The sequence below is a fragment of the Melospiza georgiana genome, chromosome 2 (assembly GCF_028018845.1).
Source record: "Melospiza georgiana isolate bMelGeo1 chromosome 2, bMelGeo1.pri, whole genome shotgun sequence".
In the NCBI taxonomy this organism is placed as follows: Eukaryota; Metazoa; Chordata; class Aves; order Passeriformes; family Passerellidae; genus Melospiza; species Melospiza georgiana.
Window position 1 is genome coordinate 31,257,111 of NC_080431.1, and position 21,753 is coordinate 31,278,863.

The 21,753-nt window shown below is 41.3% G+C and overlaps 1 protein-coding gene and 1 long non-coding RNA gene across 5 annotated transcripts in view; one reads left to right on the top strand and one right to left on the bottom strand.

Annotated features, from left to right (window-relative positions):
- The window catches only part of LOC131096742 (uncharacterized), a 71,249-nt gene extending 59,423 nt beyond the window's left edge, over positions 1 to 11,826 (top strand). Inside the window, exons 2-4 of the long non-coding RNA XR_009116005.1 lie at positions 9,943 to 10,098; positions 11,419 to 11,490; positions 11,631 to 11,826. This is a non-coding gene — a long non-coding RNA (uncharacterized LOC131096742). The remainder of the gene's footprint in view (positions 1 to 9,942; positions 10,099 to 11,418; positions 11,491 to 11,630) is intronic.
- Positions 1 to 21,753, bottom strand: part of CLYBL (citramalyl-CoA lyase) — a 165,259-nt gene that overhangs the window by 32,197 nt on the left and 111,309 nt on the right. The window lies entirely within an intron of this gene.

A 21,753-nucleotide genomic window follows, 5' to 3' on the forward strand; every position in this document is an offset into this window, starting at 1 on the left:
GGCCAAATTAACAGCAGATGGAAAAATTATATTTTCTTCTTTCTTTTCTAACTGGTACAATTCCCTACAATCCTGCTTTTCATAACTTTTTTCTAGATTTCTAGACCTACCTGATTTTGAGGACAAAACCTCTGTTTTGCTTTATTTTTCTTGCCTAGTCTTCCTCCCCTTTTTCTAAAGACCTCCAGGTCTTAGTGTAAAGATAGTGATCATACTTAAATATATATTTGTATATAGATCCCATCCTGTTAACATCATTTGGTAACAGTTCTTCATGTGGAAATGTAAATATATGATGCACTAAAATGGCAGGCCAGAATCTATCATCCTCAATGCCATAATAAGTTGGCATGTTTCAAATAAGAGAGGAAAAATTAATTGCTATAATCACAATTCAAGTGCTTTTTTGGTGACATGCCTGACATGGTAAAAACATACAATTATGTGGTAATGTTAATTCCTTGGAGTGGTTTGTTTACAGAACTTGACATTGCTGTATCTTTTGTCACTTGTATTAGTGCATGCCATACAAATGCACATCACAAATAAGATTTTGCAGAAAAGCACATACACATTATATACCTATAGTAGCTTTTGTGCATAATAGAGTTTCTGCAGGGGAAAAGTCTGACACCTTCTCCAAGCATAACTCTCCATCAATGAATGCCATACAGAATGAGAGCATACAAATGCCATTTAGTTTCAAACTTACAAACGGGAATGGCAAGAGAAAAGACAAGTCACATTTGTTTTTAAGGAAACAATGAGATCCATAAATGGGGAGCAGAGTGCTTCTGAGAGCAGCAGGTACTTGTCTCATGAGACTTGCTTTCTACCCTACATACATCAGGTACTCATTAGAATAAATCTTTGAAACGGCAGCTATGTATTCCTAGTTAGTCTAGTTTTTCAGTCTAGTTAGACTGAAAAACTGAAAAACTGTGCTGTAAAATATGCACAAAGCCTCCAGAAAGTGGTCATTAAATATTTTCTTATTTTTACCTCTGAGCAGATAATCAGTTAACAAGTTTTTAAAGATTTAAGAAATTTTAGAACACATTTTCTTTTGGTTCAACATGGAACACACCAAACTCACCATGTAACCAGTCCTGAAGGAAAAAAGGGGCAGGAGTGAGGAGAAGCAGGGAGAATAGAGTCTCCATCATGTATGTTGCTGTCTCTCCTCTGTATTTCAGGTAAACATATGTTTTAGCATACAGCAAGACACTGATTTTGCTGTTACTGTTTCCTGAAATCTTCATATTATTTCTTTAATAATTATTTGTTCTTTTTTTTTTTTTTTTTTTTTTTTTTTTGTTTGATACCAACCTTTCCACTTGTCTGAAAAAGATTCTTCATGACATCAAAATGAGTCATCTAACTCTGTGCACTTCTAGCATCTGCTGCTTTTCTCTCTGCTCTGCTAATTGTCCTTACATGCAGTACATGGTCTAGCAACACTAAAATGATGCAAACGTCAGTTGCAGTCAGCATTGTGAACTAAGCAGCAATTTAATTATGCTCTGCTGAGGAAACCAAATTTCTTTGCCTATTTCTCTAGAAATTCCTTTTAAGGTCTAGGAACACATCAGTGCACTTATCAGCAATAGCTACCCTGTATTTTTAAAAGAAAAGATCTCTAAAGTCTGTCCAGGAACAGCTGGGAGTGCTTGCTGCCATGTCAGCCTAGGAAACCTCTCCCTCCCTCTACCAGCGTGGACAATGTGGATCCTGAAGATATTAGGTGGGGGTCTATCCAACACCATCAGAGTTGGGCAATTTCCACATATGGTGGTCAGGTGGCCTGTCCTGAGATGCTGTCAATGTGGAGAACCAGTGAACAAGAGCCTGAGGTGGTCTCAGCCAGCAGCCAGGAGCCAGGGCTCAGGAATCCCAATAAAGCTTATGGGGTGCTCAGCTATGTCAGTACTAAATTTCTGCTGAGCCTGACTGTCCAAGGATGTGGATTTGAATGCAACAGCAAGACATTTCCACAAGTTGTCATCAAGGTATTTTTCTGACTTGCACATATCTCAGAGAAATTTAAACAGAGACCAGTAGGCTGCTAGAATGAACTGGCACATATAAATATTCACATAATATGAGGGCTGAGTATAAATGTATAAAAAAACTAGCAAAAATGATACAGCATGGGATATGTGTGTGTTTATGTCTGTTTGTACATAAACACAGAGACAGGCTTATACCTTAAGATTATGTGTACAGAAATGTTCCAAGAGGTTTTTAATGACAGTAATATATACAGCAGCTTAAATAAATCAAAGTTTTGTTCATGCAGGTAGGCAGCTATTCTTCTGTCTGCCAACTTTTACAAACACTTACAAAAGAGATGTAAGCAACCTACAAACACTTACAAAAGAGATGTAAGCAACCTTTCAATTAACACAAATCAAGCTAGCACTAATTTAAGCTGGCTGCAAGAAGTAATCTCTTTACTTTTTCCCCCTGGCTTTCTGAAGATACTTTTTGTTTTGTGACAGATTAGCATCACAAATGAAAATTCTTTAGAAGCATTAGTGTTAATTAGTCTTCCTGGACAGTCCAAATGAGCTACTGAATGATGAAATAAAGCCACAAAATATACAATATAATATATCAGTTAAGAAAAGGATTATACTGTTCTTTCATCTGAACTTAAGAGTATGTTAATTTTTATTAAAAAATATTACAGTTTTAGATGTATTTACTTGGCAGTATGTAATAGATAGCTATGGAAAATGTGTATGTTTAGACATATTTTTTTTTATTTTTACAAGTGCATCTTTTTGTTAATGCTGATAATGAAATGCACTGCTGTCTGTCAAAAGTACATATGCTTTAGCAAACTATCGATCCCTCTTCAGCAGCTGATTTCAGATGATTCTAAGTGAGATATAGATCAAATGTTTTAAAGATTGGCAAATTATTGCCTCAATTATTTAATAAATCGGTTGAAAAAAATGCTTAAAGCCAAGAGAGGTAAATAGAGTTTTTCTGAAAAAATACTAACTGGCTAGAACTTTATGCCTGCTTGTACTGGAGGAACCAGTGTCTGCCCTAAGCTGCTTAATAGCTCTTAGGAACAAGGAATGCATTAAGAAAAATCAGGTTAGGTGTGTCATGGCATTTTTTATCCTTCCTATTCTCTGGAACAAACTTTTCCCAGCATACCTACGGTCTCAATAAAACTGTGTTTCAAAGAGATAGCTTGAAATGACAGTTGTGTTTCTGTTGGTGCAAACACTGACTAACGGCTCTTATCTCAGTTTTCATAAGGTGCCTTATCTGCATCAGTAAATTAGCAAATTAATATTCTGTAATGTGATCAAAGCCCCATAGAATGCCCTAAGTCCAAGTGTTCACAGTAAAACTGTAGCGGTACATAAAAGCTCTCAACTCTTCATTTTCAACTTACATTTTAAAGTTAAGTGGTGTCACCCTGTAGATGCATGTCTTTCCATGCAGTGGGGATTCAAGACCAGAACTGGTCACTCAGGCGTCTTACACTGGGAAAGGCACTCCCACAAGTTCTCTCACTTAACGAGTTCTTGAGACACTTAGAAGAGGACTTCTGAAACCTTCTCATGCCACAGGCATTTTTTTAAAGCAAAAATTACCTCATGTATACTGTATATGCCCTTGTGAGATCATGCCATTCATATCAATTTCCATGTACAGACCCTGTGAGAAAATCTATTCCTCTGGAAGAATTTAGTTCCCAGCTTCACCTGAAGGTTTTGAGTCAGCTGCCCACAAGGCACAACTGCCCATGTACCTCCAGACTCTCCTTTGGGAGACTGAATCATCTATTTCCTCCAAACCACAATAAAGGTTTCAGAGATAGATCTCTTCAGGCATCATGCCTAGAGAGTGGTTTGGGCAGGAGTGCACCAAGTTCAGCTGCCCCCACCCTGCTCCTGTGAGGCTGCTCCAGCGAAGCCTGTGTCCCTCCAAACACTCACATGAACTGTCTTGCCAAGCCCCAGGGTGTGCAACACATCCTCAGTTAAAGCTTAAAAACCTCATGGTGGTATGCCACCCTGTTCATAGGCTGGAAATCAAGAAAAACCACCCAAAACCCAACCATATTACAAACCTAGCTACTCCATCAAAACCCCATGAGGAGACACAGGGCACCCACGTGTTAATTATGCATCACTGCACCTAGTCTGCTCTAGAGATCTACCCCTATGCCCATGTGGGCACACATGGCACTCTGCCACACTAGGTGAGGGCAGCAGGGATCTCTCCTTGGATCCCACACATTTAGCATTGTAGAAGTAGCCTGGAATTGGGAGAATAACATTACGAGATGTTCAACACAGGAAGCTTTGATCTAAGGAGCTTTGCACTAAATTGACACAACTCTTGCCTTCCTGCAAAGCAAACTTGTTTTATAATTGTATTTCTCAGCCAGTGCTCACCTCAACAAAGATCCACCTCACTAAGCTGGATTTTGCCAGAGATCCTTCTTCTTTCTCTAGCAGAAGAAGGGCTTGCTTTTGATAGAAATCCCACTTGCATGGGTGACTGGGGTGAGTCATGGACCCAACAATCCCACTTCACCCCAAATACAGGTTTTAGCACATCCTGCAGGCAACATTTGCTCAGATGCTCCATATGATGAGGCAAAGCCCATTACACTTTCTGGCAGAGTCCCTGAAGGATGGGTGGTAGTATAAAAGCAGTTGTCCTCCCTTCTTTCCGCCCCCACACCCCAGAAGTGGGAGAGGGGAAACAGTACCAGAACACCATGTCCCATGTGTCCCTGTATTGGCAGTGACTAGCTGAGGCAGAGAGTGATCCCTGATACAAAATAAAATTGTTAAAAATAAACTCCGTGACTCGTGTATTCATGGCAAGGAGTATGAACCTTTTGGAAATGAATTCACTTGTGTTCTGTGGTCTAAACAAAACCTGACAATGTGAATTTTTCCCTGCCTAGACCTGTGATTGGTGTCAAAGGAACTGAGATTTTTCTCCAGTTTGAAAGTGGGACCTGAGAAGGTGGTTGTTTTCTAGGTCAGATCTCTGCTAATCCTTCAGGATTGTAGGGTGGTATTTGTACATCACTGATAGATGTATTGTCCTGGTACAGTACAATACACACCTTTATAGACATGATGAGAATTGTTTACTGGTATTCTTCAAAATAGTGATTAAGTTCCTCATTTAGATATTCCTGATGGCAGTGGAACAAGTTATTAGACTTTATAACATTTCCTTCCCTAAGATTTTCTTCAGTTTACTTCCCTGATGAAATAAATAATTTTTAAATGCTAGGTTGGCTGAGAAGGTGCTCCTCAGTGGGGCTTCTGGAATATCTATGAAGTTTAAAGTAAAGTTGGTGCATATTTCCCAATAAAATGATAAAATAAACCGATATATGATTATTTCTGCAACATCTAAGCAGTTCCTACCCTCTTCTGCTTATTCCCATTCCATGCCCTGCTTTTTCCTTATGCAAGCTTTTCCAATCAACTTTTTCTCAAGCTGAGATGCAAACTGGATCACTGAAGCAATCCCATTAGAGAAATGGGTTTTTCAGGCTTTTCTGTGTGGGAGAATAGGATTTTGTTTTTTTACTCCAGCCTGTTTAATCAGTCTTGTTTACAGCCTGGCCAAACAAGCAATTGCACCGCTATAAGCAAGGGCATGGCAAAGGAAGACAACAAGCAGCTAGGAAGGGCAACATGGAAAAAGGAACTTCTTGAGCTGTTTTTGTTTTTCTTTCCACCACAGCCCAGCCAGCTGAGCACCCAGCTGCAGCACTGTTGCACCTAATTTGTGCCCATGAGGAGAGCAGTAGGTAGGACTCAAGCAAATGCCTGCATCCCTTAACAACCCTCACTACAAGCCCCCATTCTTATATCCATGTGCATTTCCCCATAAAATTACCTCAGCATAACCAACAGGGGCATCTGGAAGCAGAGCACCTTGTTAAATTATTGATTACTTGACTAACACAACCTTTGCCTTAATTTATGTGGTTCCCTTCATAACATCTTTCCAGACCTGAATATGCAGGGCTCCTTCTACATGTGCTTTTGTTAGCTACTCTTGCATCTGTCCAAATCTGACATGAATTTCATTCACTTCAAGCACACTGTCAGGGTTTGAGTCCAAATTCTTTACACATGGTTTATCAGGTATTTTCTCTCACTTTCTGGACAATGGCTCTGCCAAATGTAGTGTAAGTAAAAGACTAATAAGAAAATGGGTTCAGCTTTGAACCATTTCTATAAACATACAATAAATGCTGGGGTCAGCCTGGACTTTGTACCGATTTAACTACTTCAAATTTATTTGACACCAATAACATTAAGTTGATGCAATACTCTGGCAAGAAACTATTTGCTAAAATGTTACTAGCAATATAATTTGTTCTCCTCTGTGAAAAAAATTCATAGACAATCAGGATTTTACAGCAATATAACTGCAATACTACAGTACTACTGCTTTGTTTATCTTATACTAATTTTAAGCCAACAGTGATAAAATAGAACTCAGTGTTTACAAGTTTGACACCCATTAAACTGCCTTTTTTCTCACTTTCTTTTCCTCTTATATTTTTGCCCAACTTGCTTTATTGTTGCGTAACTGTCTGAACAAACTATGCAGTTAGCAATTGTTTTTTTGTCCTTTTGACTTGATATGATATCATTCTTGTTCTGAATGAAGGACTGCCATAAGAAAAATGTGAAAATGTGAAAATGTGCTCTACTTACCTAAAAAAATCTCTTTTTTGGGAAACTGTTCTGCTTTACTTGCTAACCTGTTTATATTTTTTGATTTCCCCAGTAATAATGTGTTTTGTATTGAGAACAGAAGGTAGTTTTCCTCCCAAAGTGCTCAGAGACATTTTCTCCAGCCAGAATCCCCGCTCCCATCACCTGCATCAGGTGCAGGTTAACCCTGGTGGGACTCAGGTGATGCTCCCCTCCCTTTTCTTGGCAGCGGCCTCTCCCTGTGCTGCCAGCCTGCCCCCAAGCACGGTGTCTGTTTGGCAGCCACCCCTCAAGCTCCGGAAGCTCCCTGGCTCCATTTCCTCGTTCCAGCTGGCCACTGAGGCACTGTCCCCGGCAGTGTGCTAGCAGTGCTTGTGCTGGTGTGTGCTGATGCTGCTGGATACAGAGGGCTCTTGGTGCCCTTCCCCTGTTAAGGTGTCTTTGCTTTTGCTTAGGGTGGGCTGGAGTGGGACAGTCCAGAGCGGTCCTACGGTTACCCTACATCCAGAGCACTTCACTCTGTTCTGAGGACAAAACACACAGTGGCATTAATGCTCTTTGACTTTATCTGTTGGCAAGTTCCCTACCCATTTCTCTCCTCACTCTTGGATTTGGCAAGCAATCATCTATAAACTTCCTAGGAAGTCCCTCTTTAGAGGCAGCAGGTTTCTGCAGCATGGGTGCAGAAACAAATCCTTCCTGAACCCACTAGACCACTCCAGTATCTGAGGATGCAAGGTACAACAGTACCAGAAAACTATTGTAAAGTTGTATATTGCCAAAGTCTCCTTCTTTCCTGGTTCTTCATTTGATCTGTCACCTTCCCTACTGGGCTTCAGATGAAGTCAAAGAATCACAGGACTGCTGAGGTTGGAAGGAACATCTGGGGGTCATTTGTCCAATCTCCTGATGCAGCAGGGACACCCAGAGCTGCACAGCTGAGACTCTGTACAGATAGCTTTTGAATGTCTCCAAGGATAGAGACTCACAGCTGCTGGGAAAGCTGTCAGTGCTCAGTCACCTACACAGTGGAAAAGTGTTCTGATGTTCAGAGAGAACCTCCCATGTTTCAGCTTATGGCCATTGCCTCCAGCCCTGTCACTGGGCACCCTTGAGCAGAGCCTGGCTCTGTCCTCTTTGCATCCTCCCTGCAGGTATTACATACATTGATGGGATCCCCCTGAGCTGAACAGTCTCAGATCTATAAGCCTCTCCTCAGAGGAGAGATATTCCAGTTCCTTTAACATTTTTGGAGCCCATTCCTGAGGCTTCTCCAGTATGTCCATGGCTCTTGAGTACTGATACCTCTGGCATTCTCCTCCACATGATTTGCAAAGTTTAGAAGTCTTCTCTGCTCTTTGTCAGACATGTTTGAGCATATTAAAACTGTCTAGTTTTATTTTTTAATGTGAAGGTCCACTAAAAAAAATTACTAGTAATCTGCACTCAATTTTATTTATTAATTTTGTTGTTTTTAAAATTCTCATGTCCCTTCATGCTCTCAGCATCACCTTTTCCAATACAATTCTCATTTCCAACTGAGTGATTCGATCTTTGCTTTTAGATAATTTTTCATCTGTTGCTTATTTGGCTTTATTTCTTCTTGACCAGGTTTCACAGCTTCCGATTCTGTGTTGGCAGTTTCTTGGCCAGTTTTCCCTTCCCGTTGACCAGATATAATCTCTGCCAGTATGGATGCTATGTCCTCTATTGCTGGCCAAGCAAGAATCAATCATGCTGGATCTTACTAATATAAATTTACACTTAATAGAAATGTAATCCTCTTGGGAATTAACATCTGCCCTAACATAAACTTTGTCACATTTTATGAATGCTTATGGATATTAATTAATTATTCTAGCCCACTTACTTGCATGTTTGTAAATAGACAGCTATTAGGACAATTAAAATAGCAAGATGAGTAGCAAAATGGCTTCAGTCTAACAGCTATATAAATAAATATATATTTAAGAATACTACTTCTGCCTGTGTTTCTCAGGACAGGCCGTTGTTCCACTCGGTACGCATGTGGACCTACTTTCCAGCTATTCTTGTTTCACATCTATATTGCAGAATCACTGCAGAGCCACAGGCAGGATGAACCCCATTGTCCTCCGGAGCATTCAAGCTTAGCACAAATGCACGATCTAGCGACGAGAGCTTTCACGCAGCCGATTCTGCGTGCCCAGAAGTTCAGCTCAGCTTTTTCATCCTGAACAATGGGGAAGCAAGGGGGATAGCCTAATATTTCATCCTCTGTTTTGCCTACGTAGTCTTTGTCCACCAGTGTTCTGTGGCATTAAAGGTGAACCTCTTTCATGCCATAGCTATCAAAAAGCTTTCCTCCTCTAGACAAGGCAATGATGAGTTAGAGTCACTGTTTGCTGTTATCCCGATCTGCTTTTCAAATGAAGATTCATTTTCTTTGATCTATATAACTTGTTCTGCTCCTTCTGTGTCTTCCCACACCACAGCATACAGTCTCTAGGTTAAATACAGGAGAAAATTCTGAAAATTCATTTTTCTGCTGTCCTGTCTCCAAGCATGCCCCCCTCCCTTCAAGCTTTCCTTGTACTTTTTTTTCACTGCTCGTAGTCAAACAAGTTATTGAAATGTTTTTGTTTGTTTTTTGGTGTTTCCCTCCCTCACCTTCAGTCGATGTTTGTAAAGCATTTAACACTACACCAGGCGGGTTAATTTACTGCGCTGGTAAAACAGGCTATTTGGAGTGTCTTGCAACACTGACATGTTTTCAGCTTGAAAATCAGATGTCTCCATCCCAAAGGAAAGAATTCTTGCCAAAGCTTTGTTTATATCGATGCCAGGTGCAATCTGGCCCAACAGTGGTAATGACATATGAACACTAAACAGTTTGTAAAAAACATACTTCAAAATGAAATCTGAAGCCTGTCTATAAAGACCCAGGTAAAGGTCTTACTAGGAATTTGCCTGGTGTAGAAAAGTATTTCTTTGTAGAAACATTAATTTGGCTTCTGGGCTCCCTTTAGTGTTATTAGTGGCCTCTGATTTCAGTTTTTTCATTACAGCTTGTTTTTCTTTTGCTTCTGGTAGAGCTTTCAAAGCCAAAGGTTTACTGTGTAAAAACATTTTAACAAAAATTACTGTAATTACTGTATTTAATATTTTATTTTGTACATGGCTTTTGCATGTATGATTAGGAAAATAAACCTTTTCTTTTTTTTTTGCTTCACAGAGAGCAACCCTGACCTGGTGAAAATTAGAAATACTGCAATGCAAAGCATACTGCAGCACCTCTTGAAAGGGAATTGCCAGAATTTAATTGCATCCTCCTCTTCTTAAACAAGTTCAAAATAGGCTTTCATACCTAGAGGCGATTTTTTGGTTATTGGTAAGTTAAACCTGTGTAAGAGTCCTGACCCTTAGATGAAGTAACTCCCTGCCCATAGTGTGAAAGCATCAGAAACCCCAGTAGGCTGCAAATTGTGTATGTTTGTCTGATCTCTGTGATGCTCACATCCTTTGCACATCCTTACTTAAGGTAAGATAAAACTGTGGAGAGCAGAGGCGGGTAGACACACTGAAACGTTTTTAAAATGTGCTCAGATTTTGTTTGCAAATCTGTATTAAATTGACACACCCACTAAATCAGCGGCCATTTAAATGAAAATCTGGCCCTAAAAATCAATGACATTTATACAGTGATCAGATTCTTCTCTCTTCAGAGGGTCAGCGCTAAACCCAAGCGCTCATTGCTGCTGTCAGTATGTGTGCTGCTGTAAGGAAGGTGCCCAGTGTGATCTACATATCCTATAGGCATAGAGCAAATCGCTTCCTCAAAGAGTAAACCAAACAAAAGCCACAGAACAACAGCAATAAGAGACTATTTGACAAAAAGCTATTCATGTGCAGAACCCATTACCTCACCACATACCTAAGAGTGAGCCAGTGGCTTTGGGTTTTGTCCTAAGAGGAAGCTGAGGGAAATTTTCAGGATGCTTTTCCCATGTGTTTGAAGTAAAATCAGGAGATCAGTATGCCTTTAAAATGAGAGATAAGCCTCTTAATACTTTTACTCAAACTTCACAAATCATGATTTTTGAATCAGTGCCTCAGCAGAAAAGGAAAGACTCAGATTTGCAGATGGCAAGTTGCTTGCTGCAATCTGAAAGGGTCTATACTATAATGGCAAAAAATATGACTATATACACTTTCTTCCTCTGTCCATCTGCCACTGTTATAGTCTAATGTGGGGGTGATTTTATTTAAATTTGGACTGTGTGCAGGCTGATTTCTCATTTCTGCAATCATTAGGTTTGTAACAAAAAGAGTAAATAGATTTTTTTTTAAAAATCCCAACTGCTGCCTTAGTGCTGTGTGACTTAAATAGTGAAATCATTGCTACAGGCTGCCACAGAAGAAATCTGCATACATCTGCTGCTGGTCTGCATGGTATCTCATCCAGTGACTATATATGTACATATATACATGGAGGGAATCTTTGGGAATCTTCTTAATTCTTGCAAGTACTTTCTGAAATGGAAGATACAGAATCTTCTGGTGGTAATGACCAGGCAGACCAAGAAAAACAGAAGATAAATACATTAATAATAGAAAATGAGTGATGCAAATAGATATTTAATTTATTAATATTTAAAGGTCATAGGAAGAGTCATCTTGTTTTACTCACTTATTATTCTCCTTCATCCAGGGAAATGACACAGTAGATGCCCTGCAAGCCAGTTTCCCCCACACTCATAAGAAAAAAGGTCAATGGACAGAGGTACGTATTTATCAAGACTCAGGGACATTGAAAAGCTGTCAGGAACCATGACTGCAAGCATCAGAGCATTCACCTTTCCCTTTGCTCAAGACTTGCCACGAAGAGGACACACAGATGGATTTTTGTTTTCTTGTTTTCAGAGGGAGTGGAGCTCCCTAGAAAAAGCCTTTGTGCTTTCAGCCATCAGACCCTCATCATTGCAGGGACTGCCTGGTGGATCTGCCTCCTGGGGTGGTGGTCCTCATGGACAAATCCCCGGCCCAGACTGGTCCCCTGTGCTCTCCCCATGCCCTTGGCTCCCAGCAGCACTGGTGCACCAAGGCTGCGTCCCTGGGGCTCTGCACAGGGAGCAAAGGGAGCTCTGCCCCAGCACATCCTGCCTCCTAGAAGGCAAGCTGGTGACTGCAGGGAACAGAAACAGCTGTCTAAGGCTGCCAGCTCTGCCCGGCTGATGGCAGAGGAACTGCATCAAAAAGGGAAATTGACTCCTTGATATGTTACGTTTTTAAAATGGCCTGTGATGTTACATGATAAGTTGTTTTAGGGCTTGTAGGTCATTAGCTCAGAGGATCTGAAAAAATAATATCTGAAGACAGACTTCTAAAGGATTCCCTTTAAATAGCTTATTCAGTGAGAATGAAAAAACATCAAACTAAAATTATTGCAGAACACCGATTCCCATCTCTTTTACACTGTGGAAGTGTCAGTGTGCAAGATGGAAACTCGAGCCCACTGGGACAGTAAATATTTTGAATCTGTGTTTTTTTGCAAGATGGAAGAAAACAAAGCAGCTGCCCACAAGGCTTCTTCTGCTCTGAGTACCATGGCAACTCCACCAGTGAAGGGGGGAGATGAGTTTGGTCCATTGCTTGGCAGTACCTTGAAAATGAAAAGTATACTTGGAGGTATAAGTCATCTAAATACTAATGAAATTTAGCCACTTTTTGGATGGCCTATCTCATATATTTTTTTACTTTCTTCTTTTTCCTTCAAAATTTAAAAGGAACTTTGATTTTGTTAGTGTTTGTATTCAATATTTGTCCTCCATTAAGACGGTATTGATATAATTTGGCATGCATGCTGTTCTTAAGTCACTGAAAAGAGTGGTAAAGAGCACTGTTTGCCATGGATCTGAAAATGTATAAATATTAATATATTTATTTAATGTAAGAAAATGAATAGGCAGGATACATTTTGATACACAGTTCTGAAATTTGGCTCTTTGTCTAAAGCCAATGTAAAAAATAAATGGGTTTTAAGCCTATGTAAAGTTTAAACTATCCAGCATCTTTGTCACTTATTCCATGTCAAGTGGGTTAGAATGTAGTGATTGTGATAAGGAGGCTTTTCACATCCATTTCTACCAGTAGTAACCCAAGACGCAGAGGGGGGTGAGGAACAAGGGTCATATTTATAATCTGGAATGCTGCAAAATGTATCTCTTCAAGTTTTCAGCTGAACTGAGATATTTATCTTAACAAGATCTAATTAGACCTAATTTCCATAGCATATCAATTATTTTCCTCATTAGAGTAGCTAATGCCATGTTCAGATATCATGGCAATCAAGCTTGCGATTTCTGGAAAAACTGGTTAGAAGGCTTAGTATTAAGTGTGTTTCCAACTGTGAAATTTATCCTTCTGAGCAATGCCTCCCAGTTTACTCACTTTGTTCCAGGATTCTCTGCAGCATATGGCCACTGGAACCCATTAAATAACACAAAGTAAGACAGGCAGCGATGAGTCAAAAATAGCTGCACTAGTGAATCGCCTTTCAAAATTCTGTCTCTAACAAGAAAAATAATGAAGAATAAGACATGCAATTAGAAGAAATTAAGGTCAATTTTCAAGCCGGGTTGCCTACATGGTGGTTTCAAAATCCACGTTAGGCACCTCAAATAAAAGCAGCCTGATTGAACACCTGCAGCTCTTGGCAATGTACTCGTGTATAGAAGGCAGCCAGGCAATTCTTGCACTCGGAGTCTGTACCTCCTGATTTTATTTTCCTCAGTTCCTAAACATCCTAAAACTCTGGGTTCCAACCACTAGGTTTAACACTTTCCTTTTTCCTCCTAAGGAAGATACCCAGTGCTTCCAGTGCAGGGCCATATGTGTGCCATATACTTGTTGGACAAGTCCCACTGGCTCAGCGTGAGAGTGAAGGCACTTTTTTCATTACAGGAGCTTGTCACATTTTATTTGGCCAAATGCATTGTCACAAGACACTTGGATTCCTTGCATCCAGCCTGAGTCATCTACAAGTTTGGTGTCTGTTCTAAGGTTTTTTTCTAGAGGTTTTGTTACAGAGGTCAGTATATCTGCAAGGAGATTTATCTTCTAGAGTGGCTGCCTGCAGCATTGAGATTATTTGTGCTTTGGATGCACCCAGATCCCACAGCTGAAGCACCTTCTTCCTAGGGAGCTACAACAGTCAGGCTGAATCTCACCTCAGTGTTTTCTGGGCTGTTGTCTCCAATCCCAGATCAGACACATAGCATTTTGCTAATATGAAAAGCAGAGGTAGAGACCTCTGCTGCTATAAGAATGTTACACTAGCAGTGGATCTGAGCTCGATGTATGGTTGTACTGACATGCTGCATGGCTGAGGGCAGCTTGCATTCACAGCTACCCCCTAATCAAACATTTATTAATTTTTTCTCATTTAAAATATGCCTCGTGCTCTCAATGAGTACATCTTGAATGAGGCACAGGAAACATGCAAGTTTCTGAATAAAGGGAATTCTTTACTTGATGCATTTTCATAGAATCACAAAATAGTTTTGAAGCTTTGTAGTTATTATTATTATTATTAGGTTATGTTTGTATCCAACTCCCTTCATTCGCAAATAAAAAGATGCTTCATGTGGCTGTCCAAATAACGTATTCAAAGTACACAAGAAAATAAACAACTCTGCTCTTGTGACCTGTGTTATGAAGAATAAAAAGTTACCTAAAGGTCCAGAGAAGGTACGTGCTGTGTTTGTGCCCTTATATCTAAGCATGTCTGTGAATTTAATGGGCATATTCAGGTATTGTGCGGATAGGAATTCAGCCACATTTCTCCTAATTGATTTGAAATTATATAGACAGTAACGGTGCCAGAAGACAAATTAGTTTGCTCTTTCATACTGAGCTGAAGTTGTTTGGTTTTCTTAAAAGAAATAAAACTGATAATTGTCACTACAATAAGTAAATATGTCTGAATACATGCAGAAAGCAGATCTATTGGGTAAGAAGGTTACAGAATCTCATTTTGTGGTCCATCTGCTCCCTCTTTGCTTCCCAAGCCAACAAACACTAATCTGGGATGAAGAAACTGACAGGACATGGGGGAGGAGTAGATGGTCATGATTCCTGCATGTTTCAGCTTTTTGATATTTGTGCTCATGCCATTGTGATATAATAGAAGGAAAATAACGTAGTGGAGTCAGGAGGACAATTCCAACAATTATGCATTGCAGCAGCATTTTACTGCTCAAGATTTTCTCACATATTCAGTGCAATTTACATGTTTTACCACTGAGATCTGAGCACTCAAAATTAATGTTCAAGGGGGAAAAGATGCATTGCTGGAAAAGATTGTTAAGCAGATCATAAACTGAAATAAACAGTAAAATAATCAGATTGAGTTAAGAAAAGTGTCCAGAGTACTCCTGCTGGATTTTTTCTCTAATTTGCATCTATGCTGATGGTCTTGGAGAAAATGTGAACATCATCGTAGTAAAAATTTCTAGTGGCCGTAGCATGAAATAAAAGTGGTTCAAGAGGATGAAAATGAAATAAAGAAGAGATAGGGATAAAATCAAAATTCAAAGCCACAGACCATGAGTATGAAATACAAAGCCAAAGTGGCAGTGTGGCTAATGAGGGATGAGAGTGAGAGAGGGATGTGCTACATGACTGTGCAGTAATCAAAAAAAGGGCCAATGGAGCTGTATCATGTCATCTCCATCTCTGCACAGCTCAGCAACAACAGCATTGCCAGTTTTTACTTCTAATTACGGTCACTTTGTCATCAGAAGGACCATAAGGAATAGAAATAAGTTTCAATGGAAGCAAAAAGGAGCAAAGTGAAAAAAAGATATTAAAATAGATAAATATGTATTGTTTGCTTTAACTATAATCAAGATGCAAGGCATGTACAAATAATTCAAGCATTTGAATGCTTCACTAAAAGGGGTAAGTTCTTGAACATAAGCAAAGAGCAGCATCACTAGCATTTTGGATAAGAACTATGAAGAAGTTACAAAAACCAAAGCTGTTGTCAGCAGGGAAGTGTGCCTAATGATTAAAGCACCTAATCCAAGATTTAAAAATAATTTCGACCACATGATGTGAAGCACTGATGCAACATAAGGTCCCTCTGCCAGGTGAAGGCTGCTCAGAATTTCTAAAATGGTAACTGTAGCCCAGATCAGAGGCTGTGAGTGTGCACAAAAATGACTGACTTCCCTCAGCTAACCATGGATTTCTCATGGATTCCTTCTTATTCCCCTTCCATTCCACCCTTCCAAAGCCACCTGGCTGTCCCTTGGATGTGGTTACCCTCCCTTATGTGCAGGACCATCATGATTCACGAGGAGAGTGGCTTAACTTTGATGCATGAGCCAAGATGCACATTTGTCAGCCTAGAATAGCATGGATCCAAGTCACATCCTTCAGTCTGTGTGATGCCTTCAAATGGCCAGTCATCACCAAAAAGTCAGCCTAAGCTGTATCTCCTCACTCTCCTGTATTTTGGAAGCTGCTCTTGATGCATTCATCTTTCACAGAGGCTGTCAAAAATTCTCTGTTCCCAGGAGCAGACACAGGGCCTAAACTTTTCATGGCCTAAGGACTTTGTCCTTACAGGCTTACTCACTAGGATTAATGGCTATGAATTACATGATATTGATTTTGTGAGAGCCAGGAATTTTACACAGCAAAGCCTATACATAATTACAGATCTTCCTCTGAACTTCATCTAATGCTTCAGGATTTATAAAAGTCAAACTTAAACTTGAGATAACAAAAGAGACTCCCAGCACAGCAAGTTTTTCCAGAAAAACCTGCCCAGAACTCTTCTCAATGGTTTAATGTACTGCAGGCACAGTATGCAATCATGGAATAAGGATATGCTTGGCATGAGCCAAGATGTGCATTCATCAGCCTAGAATAGCATGGGTCCAAGTCACATCCTCTGGTCTGTGTGATGCCTTCAAATGGCCAGAGACATCACCAAAAAGTCAGTTTAAGCACTTTCTGCTCACTGTCTTGTATTTTGGAAGCTAGTCTTGATGCATTCATCTTTCACAGAGGGTGTCAATTCCCAGCAGTAAGAAGAGAACAACTTTCTCCTTCTACTTACACTGGATGAGAGATCCTTGGAACGAGTGGCAGGCCCTTTGTGATTAATAGTCCTTGACTGGATTATTTCATGAATATACTCTTGCTTTTTGACTGATGTTCATTGCCACACTATCAAAAGGAAAATGAGTCTAACTATTCATTGTGTGAAACAGAGCTGCTTTTTGATTTGCTTGGAACGTGCCACTTGGTAATTTTTCTTGTTTGAAGCATCTTGGCATCCACAGCCAAAGACAGACAACTCAAGGACACAGCTGGTCCTACAGGCTCTAGAGAAACCCTGGGAACAAAACCAGGGCTGCAGAGTTGAGAGAAGACTCCACGGAGTGAATGTGCAAAATCAGACTTGGCAGAGAAAGCCACCACAAGTGTGGAGCACAGCCAGGCTTCAGTGAGTGCCTCAGTGGAAAACCTAAGGGCCTTTGTCCAGAGCATGACTAGCAGAGGTCAGTAATGAATAATACAGTAACAACACTTTCTGCTCATCCACATCCCGTGTCCAGCCTTTAGATCCCATCTCTTGGTGCAGCTGGAAAGCCAATGCAACGAAAAGCACTTTGACAACCCATGTGTCTATCATCTGTGAGAAGAGAGGGCCAACAGCTCTGCTGGCTTTCACTTTGCAGTCACGAATGTTCGGTAGTGTAGCAGAGAAAGCTGTGCAATTACCAGCTTCCAAGTGGCCATGGCAGTGGTTTTGTTCCCTCTTTGCAGGGGAGTCCATCAGCTATGTATGTGGTCCTTCTCATCCTGCAGCTCTTGCTCTGCTGCTAAGTCCTCCCTGCAGCTGCTGGAGCCCCTGCCTCTCCCTCTCCTGCAGGACAGACACTGGAGTGCTCTGTAATTCCAGATCCACCTGCAGTCTGGCTCTCCCTCTGCATGGTCTGGATGGCACAGGAGATGGTACTGGTGGCTGGAGACTCCAAGCACAGCTCTGATCCCCTTTGTAGGGTCTTTGTTTTCTCCCAGAACATGCTTCTGTATTGTGTGAGCTGCTGAAAATAAACAGCATCCTGGAAATGGCACAGTTTCCATGGCAGGTTAGCTGATGTGGTGGTCCATGCACCACACTGCAGAGGGTGGGAAAGCCAAATGCAATAGGGCAGGGGATGCTGTGCACCAGACCCATGCCCAAAAAGAAGGGAGCCAGACCAGCCAAAATTACATAGGTGGGCAGGTTGCAGGAGCTAAGTAATCCATCCCAACTGAGCAGACCTACATTGAACTGCTGCCAACCATACATGTAAGAGAAATCACTTGTTGCTGCAAAATGCACCCTGAACACAGTTATAAACAGAATTAACATGAAAACATGGATGTTCGGATGAATTAATTAAAAGCAACGCCAATTTTGATTGGTTCATAAAACACGCAATTAATTATTTCTGTAGATAAATCAAAACACACAATTTGCAAAGGAGAACCCAATTCACCCTATATGCTTTAGGTTCAATACATTTAGCAAAAGCCAAATTAAAGAGATTGAAAGGAATCTTTGCACTTCTTGTTGAAGAAGAATCCAGCCCCCCTTGATTACAGATCATGCAGGAGCTAGTGCTGTCCTCTGTCTGGCAGCAGACTCCCACCCTCTCCACCAAAATAACATTTGCTTACTAATAATGTCTCTTTCTCCAAAAGGTGTAAATGGGCCCATGTTCGAGCTCATCACAGATTCAGCTATATTCTTTTATCTCCAGTAATCTGGAGATTTTTTTCCCCTGCAGATAGTTTCTGTGTTCCATTCGCTGCTATTTGCTAGAGAAAGACTCTTGGGCTTTTTGCCCTTTGTATTTCCTCTCTTCTTTCATGTGGAGAAGACTGCCAACGTGGGATTTGCAAACTGCTGCCAATATGGGATTTGTGCTGCTGCGGCTGCCAATCTTTAATTTAGCATATGTATAAAGCTAATTTTTGGACACGATGCTAGTGCCTGGCATCTCTGCAGGAGTCAGCCAGGTTGTAATGTTTGTATTGTACTGCACTATAAAAAAACAATAAAAAGAAAATATAAAGGAAAAAGCCTTTTATCTCTAGCTTTATAGCTACAGATATGGTCGAAATACTTGTTTTCTCCCTCTGCATCTAAAATCCGCTTCCTCCTTTCTGTGCCATAGCCCTTTCTTTTAGATTTGCAGTTTGTGTTGCCTGTATTAGAAGCCAATGATAGGCTCCTGCTCCCTACTGAGAATATCTTCATATTAAAATGTATAAATTCAACTCTTTAGGGGCAGAAAAAAAGACTATTTTCCCTTTAATTATATTTAAAATACACAGTCACATATGAGAAGAAATATTTTCTCTTTAAAAAAAATATGTTAATACAGAGAATCAGAGAAAAAAAAAATCATTCAGGAAACATCTTTCTTATGGAAAACATAAGCTTGACTACCCTTCCTTGGCAAGGACATCTATGGTTTGGGAGGATGTTCCTGCAGTGAATTCTCTAAAATACGGCAGTGCCATTCTGGCCACTCAGTGGGAGTGTGAGTGAGCCAAACTCCAGCTCCAGAAGCCCCAATTTGGAGGACCCCATGTGGCTCCAGGGAGCTCCTTGGCCAGGCCTGGAAGCAGGCAAAGGGAAAGCTTCTGGGGAAGCCATGGCCACAGGATGGACTGAGGGAAACAGCTTTCTGCTGCCCCATGACGGTGGCTACAGCAGGACAAAGGCTGTACTAGAACCACTGTTCCCAGGGGTCCCAGATGGATTTATAGGAAGAGATTAATTCATTGCAAGAGACTTCAGTGACAGTTCACAGTTCTTTCTTATGGAGAGGATCTCCTAAACCTGTACCTAAACTTATTCCAGCCCTTGTACTTGAAGGATGGGTATTCACCAGAAGATGTGAATACCCATGGAGGAAATGCCAGTGAATGGGCTATAGTTTGGAAAAGCCTGGCAGACTGCGAGTGGCAAACTGAGCTAGTGACTTAAAGTAGGACCCACTGACTGCACAGAGTCTGAGCATTTGCCCCCAAATGCAGGGGAAAAGATCACCAGACAAACACAGAGCATCATGAGGATTTTGTAAATCTGCTTTTCACAAATATTTAGTATACCCATAGGCTATTTTGATTTTTTCTTTTGTTATCAACAGAGATTTTTGCAGTTTCTTTTCCCACTAGATATATCAGATGAAGGAAAGGGAAATTGCTCTATCCTGGCATCACTTTTTCATTTTAATTATTGTGATTTAAATTACCCCATCTACGGAAGCCCACAGTAGAGTGTTGACTACCCAGTAATAGAAGGTAGTTTTTCCGCACGGCTAGACTGGTATTTTCTAAGAAGGAGATCTGCTAGCTTGCCTACTTTCACAGCAGCAGTGCCATGGGCCGTAATGAGACAGGATTATTGTTGCAACTGCTCTTGAAGGCCTCTCTCCCCAGGCAGCCAAAGAATGACTGAGTCACACAGATGATGCATTCGCTGTAACAAGATGGACAAAACCCTGAAATCCACATCCCAAATAATCCCCCACATACCCACACCTCTGGAGGAGGGGGTGTGGGGGGGTGAGAACAAAAGCACTGATGCCAGAAAAAAACAAACAACCCAAACTGTTTATTTTAAATAAATAAATAAAGGGGGAGGGGGGTGGTGGTGTTTTCTAATACCAATATGCCCTGCACAGTCATGCAGAAGAACCGGAGTTTGGTTTCTAATCGCAGCCTCTCGTTCCCGGGGCTGGCAGGAAGCACGCATGGGGTGAAGGAGGTGCCGTGCATCACTCAGCAGCAGCCCCTCTGGCTGCCTAATGAAAGGGGCTGACAGGCTCTTGTGGGAGACCCATCCAGCCTGCCTTGGCTGGAAGGATGATGGCCTTGGCACAGAGCACCACACCGCGGGAGGGGATTTTTTCCCGGCTTTATAAACGACATCCTTGAGGCCCTGTGTGGCTGCCAGCTTCTCCTGCCCAGTGCAAGACTGTCTAGGGCTCCCTCTGGGGCTCATCCGCCGGCTGGAGAAGCTGTGTTTGAGAAACACAGGACAGCCCCTGGCAGAGTGTGCCGAGCTGGACCACCCTCGCTGAGGTTCCTGCACCTGCTGGCAGGGAGAGCAAGCACTGCGACTGGAACAGCCTCAAGAATAGAACCATTGATAGAAGCACAAATGTAGAGCAATTATTTATCTTGTGCTAGGAGTGTGTGAGGTGGCAATTGTGCAGAGCCCTCTGTAAGTTAGAAATCTGCTCTATTCCCAGAGCATTGGTGCATCAAGGAAATTCTACTGACAGGCACCTCAGAAATATGGAAAGGATTAGGACTCTGAATGCCAGGATGGTGTCAGCAATGTTGTGCTCACATTAGCAGCCATGCTTGGACTCCCTCACCCTCTTCTGTCATGGGGACAGCGGAAGGAAATGCTGTCATCTTTTCAGAATCAAGCACTGCCACTGGAAGACATGAGACAAATACTATTTTATAGAGCTCCATGAAGCTTCAGAATTACGACACAAAAATTCCTCAAAGGAGGGGGCTTTCTGCACTTTTGCCTTGCTTTGCAAGTTTCTGCACTGGGCAGCAGCCTTTGAGCACCGGTGATTGCTCTGGGGAGCTGTTCCTGGTGACCAAGGTCTCATTTCCACCAGGAGTACCTGCTGTGGTTTGGATCAGTCATTACATTTCACAGCACACAGGGCTGCCCTCTGCTATGTGCCAGCTGCATCTGAAGCAAAGCAAGCAGTTAAGGATACTTCTACCAGGATAAAACCTACCATAGGTTTTGTTTCACTTGTGTCTGGCCCTTCTCTTCTGATTAAATTCCATGATTTATTAGGCTTGCCTGATGCAGGCAGAGCCCAAGCACACAGTTTTCCCTGACAAGGTATCACAAGCTCATGCAAGTACTGCTCATTCCCAAGACAAAGATTTTATCCCTGGACTGCAAGCACTGGCCACTGTCTGTGTCTGATCAACC